General features: G+C 40.8%; 1 protein-coding gene across 1 annotated transcript in view; it reads left to right on the top strand.

Moving 5' to 3' along the window:
• The window catches only part of adarb1b (adenosine deaminase RNA specific B1b), a 128,715-nt gene that overhangs the window by 37,261 nt on the left and 79,331 nt on the right, over positions 1-12,123 (top strand). The window contains exon 2 of the mRNA XM_084362964.1: positions 6,781-6,857. The gene's annotated coding sequence lies outside the window, so the exon portion shown is untranslated. The remainder of the gene's footprint in view (positions 1-6,780; positions 6,858-12,123) is intronic.

The following is a 12,123-nucleotide window of genomic DNA, read 5'->3' as shown; positions in this document are numbered from 1 at the left end:
TGTGTCAGAAGTTTGTTAACATGAGCTGACGTCCATGGACATAAGCTACTGGCCGCACTAAATAAGGGTTTCCTTTCTCCTTATACCATTCGCCCTATTACAGGACACTCTACCATCAAAATGATTTTGATTGTTATTTTAAGTTGAAAAAAGCTACATGTTGCTTTGAATCAGGCTCAATTATGGGACTGTTTCACTTTAAAATTAGTTATGAAAGGGGATTTTTAGGACATTTTCTTTGTATTTTAATCAGATAATAAAATTGTTTATATAGTTCATTATTAGCTGGGTTTGTGCCTTACTTGAAAATATTGTTCATGCCTTCAGCTCTTGGCCCTAAATATAGTGAATGCCTTCTTTTGGCATTTAGTCAGGGTTCAGCTGAAACTGAACCCATTGTAGCGCCTTGTGGGAGTTGGCCTGAAATGTGTCTTTTGCTGTCTTGTGCACTGGCAAGATGCACCAAGCTGTCAACAGAGGTGTCAAAAGAGTCAAAAGTTTCTGTGAGCAAGCAAGAAAAACAGATGGGTCGGGGAAAAAACAAAGGATGTGGTTTCTCCTTGGAAAAGAGGAAGAAATAGGATAGGCATTAGAGAGCTAACTGAACATGTTTTAAAAACATGCATTAGAGCTTTTAATCCCTCATTTATTTTAGCCTCAGGATGGTTCATTCTCGTAAAAAAAAATAATTGGCTTATTGCTTTGTTGTTCTTTAAGTATTTCATTATGACTCTCACTTGACACATCAACTTTCAGTCTAGTGTTGCATCAGAAATGTGTTCATGTCACATTTTGACATTAACAGGGCAGCTTTGATCACATGCCTTCTACTTCAAAAGACTGATGGGTGCTTCCTGTTACAATTCTCTCAAAAACTTTATTAACGAGGCTAAGTTTGATGATCTCTGCTGCCTGTACAATTCACAGTCACGCAGCCACTTTAACATTTATAGCTCTTTGCTATTGGCTGCTGAAAAGCTCCATTAAATCGCCTCAATGTTCATTCCCTAAAGATACCTTTGCGGCGGCATTTTGAGTAAGTGTGAATGACTCATTCACTTCTCCCTCACAAACTTCGACAGTATGTGACTTCCATCCTAATCCCTGACTCCAGTTTTCAGAAGTTAAGGCTTTTTGGCAGCTAACAGGCTCAAACAGCCATCAGCTGTCACACCATCTGCGTAATGATGCAGAAGTGTGCTGAAGTTTATTGCAGTTATATTTTACCGCTGCGGCATCATCTGGCCTGTCGGGTTTACCTGCAGAGATGTGTCATACTTTTCAAACAGAATTTTTAAAAAAGGTCACTGATTTAGATGCAGAATCCTGATGTAGTTTGTAGCTTATTGATCCAGTGAAGAATCAAATGAGCCTCTTTCACAGATGTGAGAGCAAAACAAACTGAGACACAGAAGTGCTACGACAGATAACACAAACAAGTACATCTAAACAGTGAATAATTGTCAGTGGTGCCAGGAGGTCATGTTAAATTAAAGTATATTTATATTTGCCAACTTACATCATCAGTCAGCCTTAATTTTAATTGATGGCGGCTTTTTGTTCACTTATGCGCTCCACAATTCACTTTCTAGCTTAATGACACCATAGGGCACTTTGATTCATAAACGAACAACCCAGTTGCCAGAATAAATGTTTGCAATGTATGTTTCTGCAAACCACTTTACATTTCTTTAGGTTCTGTTTTATGTTTTATGTTGTGAAAACTGTGCTTATTGGCTGGGTTAGGTTAAGGCACAACAACCACTTGGTTAGGGTTAGGAAAATATCATGTTTTAGCTTAAAATTCCTGTTCTGGTTTCCACAAACACGGCTGGAGATGTCCCAACCTCTCATCAAAAATATCACCTTGAAATTGTCTTGCATCTCCTTGAAAATATCCAGTGCTGTCACGCTTACAAATGATGAAATGCCGTGGTCCCTCATCAGACATATCCAGTGGTTAAATGTTAACTGCTTACATTTCATCCTGGTGACTGGGCTGAAAAAAAGAGTCAGAAGAGATCAGAAATAAATCTGGCTTTACAGAACCAACACCAATTACTTAGAAATGGCATGAATAGCCCCACAAAAAATATTGATTGTCACTTATGACATGCTTTTCTTACAGTTTGTGTGGCACTTTGTGACAAATTACCATTTTTCATTCTTGAACATCTGTGGTGATCGGGCATAGCCTTGAAGCACATCTCTGTTTCCCTTCAAGTTCTGTCTAATGCTCTTGTGTTCTCATTTCTATGATTCTCAGCAACTTTGACAAAAGAGAAAGAATACTTTCCAATGTTACTGGATACATATGAATGAGACAAAGGGAATACTTCAGGGACAGTGGAATTCTTCCTTCACTGCATTGTACTGTCAAAATGACAGTCAGGACAGTCAGGGGAGAGGAGTGTAACACTGACTGCATTTTTTATCAGTTTGGTCTGCAAACTTTTCTGTAAATATGCAGCATTAAATTCAAAGGTCTGAGTAAGGTATTGACTTACTGTTCGGTTTTCTGTTTTATTTTCTCAGTCTCACAGAAAAAGAGATATGAGTTGCTTAATCACATAGTCTGAGCTGAGAATGCAGATGATTTGAGGAAGTATGATCAGCCCAATGATGAACCAATATTACTGTTTTATTTTCTTATTGGTAGCAAACAACAGCATCTCAACAACAACTTTGTAGGTTTTCAACCAGCTTTGTATATTGGTAGTATATGCAAATGAACAATGGTGTTCTTCTCCACATTTTGCCGGCACCCAGAGCCCCCACTCTTTTGTCGGCTGATATCACTGAGGTAAGAGGTCCCCAAACTTCCTCCTTTGGAGGGCCAAAACTGAACTTAACAGCAGGGTCAGGGCCTAAAGCAAACATCTATTGTAAAGCATTTCTAAGGTTAGCATATCACCAGAGTAAGCGCTAAATACTGCTAACAGTAGCTACCATTAGCATTATTAATTATTACCATTATTACTTAGGTAGTAGTGGAGCTAGTGGTCCGGACTGAGCTTGGAACGAGGGCTAGCTGGTTAGCTTGCTAACTTCAGTAGATAGCTTGTAAACGTGATACTTCACATATGGTTGATAATTTTAGTTTACTTTTGAATGTTCCCAACTAGAATTCGTATGCCCCTTTTAAATATGTATTTTTATTCTCTAGAAACATCGATGTGAACCTAATGGCAGGCCAACTTTGGCCCACTTTGGGCAGTCAAAGAGAGAGAGAGAGAGCTGTCACTTTCTTTGTCGATCTTGATCGAGTGAGAGGCGTCACACCAATCCCTGATAAAACCTTTAATACTAGGCTTTTTTCTAGTAAAATGTTTGTCAGAAACATAGAAGCCTACTGTTTGGCTGCAATAAAACCAGAAATCACTGCAATATAGCTCCTGTTCTGTGAAAAACTATATAGGTGTAATACAATACTGTTTGTTACCAGCTAGACGCCGTGCTGTTTTCTGTTTCAAAAACCAAGCATTGTCCAACTCACAATACATCACCCAACAGCAGGAGTGTTTATTGCTCTGATGTGGCACAGAGCATTGTGGTTGTTGTGGGTTTTCTACCTTTTTGTGCAAAAGGTTATAACACGGCAGCCTTTTCTCAGTTTTCTCTGGTCACGTAGCACCAATTTCAAAAATATTTGCGTCTTTCTACTGCATAGACAGCCAAGTTTTAGTCAAGGTTTTTATGCAGTGGTGAAATACCTCTTTAACCAAGTGAAAGGGAGAACCACAGATCATTGAACACTGTTTTGGCTTTCTGCCTCTGGGAAATGTTATGTCAAAAAAGCAAGTGAACTTTTTCTCCCTCTATGAAAACGGGGTTAATTGCGCTGCGTTGAAAGTTTGGATCAGCTTACGGCCGGCTCCATTAACGGCATGAGAAAGTCGCCGCATGAGGAAGTTTTTTTTTTTCACAAATTAAGGAGCGACATGACGTGCAAAAGCTCATTTAAGAACCAGAAACTTAAGCATTTTGTTCCTGCTTCATTAACGCTAAATTGCTTACCAGTTGTTGTCTTTAATGTATCACGATTGACATCTGCCAACGTGTTCGGCTGCCTACTTGGAACTGCAGTGTTAGTTGCTAAGAATGCAGAGTCTGTGCAAAAACCACTGAATCAGGAGCTGTATTCAGTAAGACTTGCAGCTGCTGAGGATTTTGAGACAGACTTAGCATCACAGTGAAAACCAATGTCAGGCTGAAGCACATAATGCAGATTTTTTTGCTACTGCTGGGGGGAAATAAGGGTCATCTCTCTGATGCAAGTTATTCCCCTCCATTTCAGCAAACTAGTGATTCTTCATGCAGCGTTATAATGAGATTTCTCTTTGTTAGAGGCTTTGGTTTCGCTACAGACGTCCTCATAGTTTCAGAGCCAGCAACCTTCAACCTCTGCTGTCACCATCATATTTTTAATCCACTGCTCTCGATTTGTAGCGGAGGAGGCACGACTGAGGCCCCACAGCAGATAGTAGTCGTGGCTGAATATTCTTAAACTCAAATTGATGTGTTCATTACTGCTAAATTAGCAGTAGTGCCCTTAGAGATGAGGCTGCTCAAGTGCTAGCGTAGCCTTTCCTCCTCTTCTGTTGCATTACGCTGTCACAAGACACAAGAGAGAGAAAACACACAAGGTGAGTCATAGCAACTCACAGCCGACTTATGTAACAAATCTTACACCGTATTAACAAAAAGCAACCGAGGCCCTTGTTCATGCAGTACACAGATGATCCGGATCCATTGTTTTGTTGCTCTTTTGTCCAACATTGCTGCATTGTGCTCATGTCAAGCCATACAACTGGAGAATAATGAGAAAAGGGTTGGTAAATGTAACGAGACCATGTCAAGGACATTCTTAATTTAATGGTATTATGGATTCACATTATCCTTCTGAGGTTTTTCACATAAAACAACCAGTTTTTTCTACATTGAATCAACGCTGGAGCTTTCGGGTCGGAAACAGCCGAGTTTTATGAGTGTAGAAAACTGTTTCCTGAAATAGTGTGTTTGAATTTAGGCACGTATTCAGTAGGCACAACATGAAACTACTTGCAGGGGTGGTGTTTGAATTCATGATTTGTACGAGTGTGTTGAGTTATGCCGTTGGTATGGAAACAGCACTGACCTACAGTATTTAGGCGTTTAGGGTGATAGAACCTGAGCTGTGGGCTCCCTACGCATTAATATGTAAGACTCCTAATGCGTTTGGTCACTCTTCCTGAACTTGGTTTTAACACTGAAAGTCATGTATGCCTTGTGACATGAACAGGCACATGTTGCATGGCAAAATATGTAAATTCAGGCTAACTTTGAGGAAGGTGAATCCTCGTGGCAGCTCAGAGAGGTGTAGAGCACCTTGGTTGATGTCTTGAATACAGATGATGGACACACACACACACACACACACACACTATATCCACAGGACATTGGAGGATGTGTAAGACGGAGCGTTTTTCTTTTTTTTTTTTTTTAAGCAAGTTGCCCATATGCCCAAGCAGATAACATATGGTCTGATACACTCACCCCACAAGCCTTTTTGTTTTTTTTTAAAGAGACAAGCAGTGCGAAGCTGCTCTGTTAGAATAAGATATGAGGCTTTGAGCTCAAAGAATTTAATTTGTTTGGGTAGGATAACAAACGAGTGTATATGATAATAAAGGTATACGATCTTGCAATTGTCATGTAGTATGTTACCTGGTATCGACACATTACATGTACTTGTGATAAAAGTCTTGTGATGCCTGAACTTGTATCTTTTGCTCTTTTCTCTGTTTGTCACTGTTGAAGGGCAGCGGTTGGTTAGTTTGGACAGGATGAGATAGGGCTGGGTATAAAAAATGAATTTTCTGATTCAAATCAATCTTCACTTGAATGATCTAATGCCGGCTTTTTCAGGGCTGATACTGATAACGATTATTAGAAATCAAGGAGACTGAAAAACGATATTTGGGACCGATTTGCAGTAAAAATGAAAATCTTTATTTTATCGGCAATCTGACAGAATCACTGGATTCAATTGGATCGATATAGAACCAAACCTTGTGATTGGGAACATCAGTGGCAATAGCCAGCTCTAGTGTGAGACAAGTAACCTGATTTTAATTTTTCTAGAAGTCTGCGTCTCAGTTTCAGTCGATGCTAAACCTTGCCAGAGTCACATCCATGTTTTGTTTCCCAGTTAGCTCTCCTTGTGCCTGCAACAGTGGAATCTCTGTCTCTAATGTGATTGGACAATGGGGCAGCATCTGCTCCCTTTTCCCGACGCCTCTGTTGATGTCTTGGCTGTTTACTGCCACTCTGTTTTAAGTGCCGTTTTGAAATGTTTTTGCTGTAGTTGGTGCCAGTTAGAGTCAAGTTGCTTGGAGCAGGGTCAGGAGGGTGCTGACAGGCGGTTTCTTCTTATATCCCGGTGATCTGTGACATTCCACCGACTGCCTGAAGAGATCCGTGGCCTTGTTTCTTTTTATTGCTCCTTTTAAGAAATGTCGCACCCTGCACGTGACCCTCGTCGAGCCATATTTCAGCACTACGGTTAAAGCAGGACCTCCCTATTGATGGGATTTTATGTGGGATCACTCTGGACCAGATTCATTTATTAAATATTTGATGAGAAATCCCATAACCTCAAATATCGCTTCTCTTTTTTAACATTTATTTTGAAGATATTAACATAGCAGAGGATGCATTATAGTGTATGAACCAGTGCAGAATACTCGATGTATAGAGCCACAACACACATATCTAATCCTTTTCCTTTTTTTCCTGCAGGAGCTGTGTGTGGCCTTTGTGGACTGCAAAGGATTGGAAAAAAGACACAGCTTTCCTCTTGACTACTCAGTGGAACGGTGAGTCCAGAACTGTGATATTTCTCGCATATAGCTGGCCCGACACAGGTGCAACAGTGGTCTTTCCAGATGACGAACATCTAAGATAAATCCTAAGGTGGAGATTTCCTGAGAGGATGATCGGATAAGAGAGAAGCTCAAAAAGAGGACAAAAAAAATCATAAAAAAGAAGGTTTTTGAAGAGATTTTTGAGTGACGTTGTTGCAGATACACTGTGTGCGCTTGACAGCATGACAACCCACTCCTGGTTGTCCTCTTTGATCAACAGAATCGAGCCGTGACATTGATATCTCGTATGCAAAACAAATTCGTGTCTAAGCTACGGCGTGCTGACAGCATGAATGTTTCAACCCTGGAGTTACTCCAATGACCGGTGTGCCAAATGAGGAGTAACGTTACCAATCAGCCAGAAATTAATAGGGCTCATATTCTGTACGAGACAGAGTTCATAAACAGTGGTGTAACTTATACATGTAGCCGTTGCCAACTCAGCTCACCCCTCCTGTTTCACCTTTACATCGAAAAAGAAAACATGCAGCTTTTGCTCTCTTTCTTTCTGCCTTTTGTTCTCGGAGGGCTTTGAGGAGTACAATTCATATCTCTGCTCCAGTGCTGCTATTTTTAGAATGGCTCAAATATCAGGGGATCCTCGACTCTTCCTCCATCTCTTTTAGTCTCTCACTGCCTGTCTCCTCCACTCACCTCTGTTCGATTCAGTCTCAAAACCCTTGCTTTGTTGTGTACAGATGATCAATCGTAGGCCACGGAAATGCATTTATGTATGTCCACAAACCACTTGTGTCCCTTCATGTTGTGGTGACTCATTCACTCTAGATCGGTTTACTCATCACTGGAAGCACTACTCGGCCTGCAAAAAAAAAATACTAAAAATGGTTCTATAATAATGTCTGTGGCTCTCCAGGAGCTTTCTCAAGTCTGAAAACAATAACCCAGTTGATGTCATAGTGATGTCATAAGGTTTACTCTACCTTGGGCTTGAGATTTTACATTTTCAACTGAAAGCTTTCAGTACGAACTCTGATTGTAGAGTTTGAAAGGCAGTGGGAGGGTATTTAACAAAAGAAACTAATCTAGTTGCATTGTGGGAAGTGTAGGATCTAGTGTTTTTAGAGCTTCAGCTAGAGATCAAAAGTCAAGATATCCTCCGAATCAATTTTGACATTGCTTTTTAAAATGTTGTCTCTTACAAGTCCCTCAACTTTATGGAAGTGCAGTATTTTCTATTTTTTATGCCATGGTGCAGTTATTGTTCATGGAGAGTCAGAGACAGCTCTGACACTGCTGGTGTTACTGACAAGAGGAGACATTTACAGCCCCCCATGCACTCCTCTTAAATTGTCTCCATTTTCCTGCTGGGCGCTGTGGGGGTTGAACTGTCAGGTAGAGAAGGAGGGCCGCCTTGAGAAGATGCTGATCAACGCATGCTGCTACATGGGGGTTGTGCCCGTGAGCGTTCAGGTGATGGCACCTTGCTGCCTTTGTAAGGACTTCCTTATAGATTAAAGGTGTTGAAAAGTTTAAGAAATGCATAAAACAATGCTGTCAGCTCTGCCTGTCTCTGTAACATACAGACTCCCTCATCCTCCACTCCTATAGGGAGAAGATGCTCCTAAACCGCACACAGCATGACCTGCTTCTGTATCAGACTCAAACAAGCACACACATATTTTGCATTCGTCGATGTAAGCACATATTTGTTTGCTTACATCGTCAGACTGCAAAACAGCCCTTTGCATGTAGACATGTGAGCTAGAGCTGTAGTTAATTTGCGGTGGTTTTAAAGCTGAATTTTTAGACATTGTTCTCTGTGCGTTCAGACATTTCTGTGTGTAACATTCCTGTAATACAACCTGTGGCATCTTGCCTCCACCTCACCTCCATTATTGTAATAAATATTTAGCGCAATTTTGGCAGGATAGCCAACACTCATACAGTTACAGTGTGTCGTGTTGCTGCTGGGAAGCAGAGTAAGACGGCCATTTGAGAAGCTTGTGACAACCCAGTTGCATATTTTTACATGCCATTCAGTGAGTTTCTGATGCACATTGTGACTTATAACAGAGAAATGCAACGGAGGCAGGATATTTTACAGGTTAAAAATAAACTTTGCTGTTCAAAATTACATCAGTACACTGAGTCAGTAAGTAAGGAATCTAGCAATTATAAGTCACCCCAAGCATCCTTTTCTGTATTGTAATCACTTAAATAAAAAATTAGACCGATATATGCACCTACAGTGCCACCATGAATACATGAATCAGCTAGCAAATCTGGAGAGGGACACTGACAAAAGACTTTACAATCCCCACTTTATAAATGGACTGTAAAACATCATGTATGCATCCCTCAGTACATTCTGTATTCTGCTTGATGCCCATGATACACGATACAGTGTCAGGTCCTCACTGAATGATGGAAGATGAGAGCTGCGTGTGATGATAACACACCTCATTTAATCATTTTTTTCTTCTTGTTGCTACAAAGGTGTCTGGCTCAGATGATTTAATCTTCATACCACCAGGAACTGGGCCACAATAACTCATCTGTGTCATGAGCACCATAGTTTTCACGTGCGTCTAAGCTGTGCACCAATGAAATGAAATGGGAACTGCTGCAAGAATGACCTTTGGTCTTGCAGCTGGGACTTGTAATGAATGAATTTTGTGCATTATGTATGGAGCTCAGCATCTGCAAGGTGGCTAAATCAGAATCCTGATTTGAGTTCATCCCTTTATTTTTTCCTCTGTATGAAGACATGCACATTGACACAAACACACACAAAGATATGGAAATACATCCACGCACACTCTATTTACCATATGTGCAGCTGCTCATGTTGAGAACCCATCTTGAAGGTTTTTTGCTCAATCAGCAGAAACCAGGAGCATTGCTGAGATGTCAGGCTAATGTCGGTCTCCCACTTCAGTTCAAGCATTTCAAGTCAGAGCATTTTGAAATACTGCACTAGAGAAATCATCATCATATATATTTAATACCTCTGCTAACCGTGTGCACAGAAATATGTAGATTCTGTTGAAATTTTGATAGCAAACCTGCTGGGCTGACCCACATTAGTGAAGGACCATTAAAACTGCTCTCCACATTATTGAGTTCCAGCCCGCTGAAATGATTAAAGGAATTAAATCATTTTCAGTAACAAATGATTTTACCCTCCGCCAGGATTTTTTTTGCCAATTAATGAATACCTGCATTAATGTCCCTCACCAGGGGCTTTCAAAGTCGGGACACATTGGGCCCCCTGCAGACAGAAACAAGCATGTATTTGTTTAAATGTTGGACCATTAAAGCCTGCTGAATTAACCTTAGCAGGTTTATAGGGCTGTTTATTTGTGATAGACAAGTGGGATAATGGTGTCCTTGGAAAGTGTAAGTCTTACTGAATCTAGAACAGTGTGTCAGGCCTATGTGATTAGATTTGACTGAGTTATGACTCTAAGAGGAGTACAATCTTTGATGAAGATTTGGGTTTTAAGTTCTTCTGACAGCATATATCTATGATAGGCCAATATCAACTGATAACATCAACCAACCAATATCTCAGTCTGTGTTCACTACCATTATTAACTTCCCCTTTTTTTCACCTCCAACACCTGCATGCACATGTCCCTTTCACTTCATGCAGTATCTTTGCCTCACAACTCTCCCTCTCACCTCATAGTTTGCAAACTTCTGTCCCACACCAGTCCGAAGGTGCGCTGACCCTTCTGGCTTTGGCTAGATGTAACAGATGGTTGTGTGTCCCCAAATTACAAACAGGCAGCAAGCGTGGTCTCGGTTGTTCAGTCGCATATGAGATTGATCGAGTCTGGAAAATGTCCCCAGGAGTCCGAGCTTTGCCGACAAGGTTAGAATAAAGTGGGAGATATTTTTACATTTTGTGTTTCTGCCCTTACTCAGAGCAGCTTGTGAGGTGTGCTTTAGTAGATTATGCCGATTAGCAAAATCCAGGGAAACAAAGGGAGCAGGTTCAAGAGTCAAAAGGTCAAGGTTGAAACAAAGCTGCTTTAGTTTCATTTGTACTTAATCTGGCTTCTGTTCAAAAGACCTTTCTAACATCTGTTCTCTTTTCTTATATTCTAGTCCACATAAATCATTTCCTTCTAGTGTTGCTTTTGGATTGTGAGTGATTTTGAGTCTTTCCTGTTGAACACAGTCACGCGGTCTAATGAGAAAATCAACATCAGCATCCTGAAATATCTTAAAGTAAACCTTGCGTTATATTATAATATAATTATGTTGCTGTATTTGCGTTCTCTCTCCTCAGATTCTCCGGCACCATATGTTCTGTATGGTCCAGTGGCTCACAACACTGCATCACACTGATTAGCATGTATTTATATGTGAAGAATCCATCTGCAGAGTACCTGCGGGCTATCACACACTGCACCCACACTCTGCTGATCTATTTCTCACTCTCACAGTTCTTTGTTGCCCTCGCTAGCTGTCGTACAAAAGAAAATCGTACACGTACACTGGTTTCCATCTGTGCCTGTGACCAACAGGAGACGGATGGATCCGGTATCAAAGGCCCCATTTGTTTTGGAACCTGGAAGTGGAAGCGGTGAACAGATGTGAAAACAATGTAGTCACTGAGGCGAAGCCGTAACAGAGGTTGCTATCACTGATCGTGTAGATTTGACCCAGCAGAGTCAGTCTGCTTACTGTCTCGGTGACATCTGTTTTGCACTGTACAAAGTACAGATGGGACCTACTGCATCTGGATCACTGATTAAACTTCATAATACTTCAGTGGCAGCGGTTTGTTTACATGACTTAAATGTCACAGCACTTCTATGTACTTCTTGTATAAATGATTTACCCTAGGTGTTATTACTTGGTGACATGTTATGTACATCATCTGTATTAGTATGTTTATTCATTGGTGGCATTTTGATTATGTGAAAATCAGAGCGTCCAGTTTCCAAGTGCCTGATACAGTATGTAACTCAGGCCCATACCAAAGTCAATTGAAGAATAATTTTACCATATATATACCGTATTGGGTAAATTTAACACACACACAGGACAGAAATTCAAACATATGCACCAACAGGACCTATACACATGCATTAATCTATGGAGAGGTGTCAGAGCAAGGGGACTGCCCCACATCAGGCGTCCTGAGCAGTTTTTGGGGTTGGTGCCTTGCTCATCTCTTCAACTACCAGTCCAAACTACCTGCTGACTGGTCCCTACAGCTACAGCTACTGCTGCCCCATATTTT

Source organism: Pagrus pagrus (assembly GCF_965226575.1).
Source record: "Pagrus pagrus genome assembly, chromosome: 9".
Lineage (NCBI taxonomy): Eukaryota > Metazoa > Chordata > Actinopteri > Spariformes > Sparidae > Pagrus > Pagrus pagrus.
This window is presented reverse-complemented; position numbering and strand designations above follow the sequence as displayed.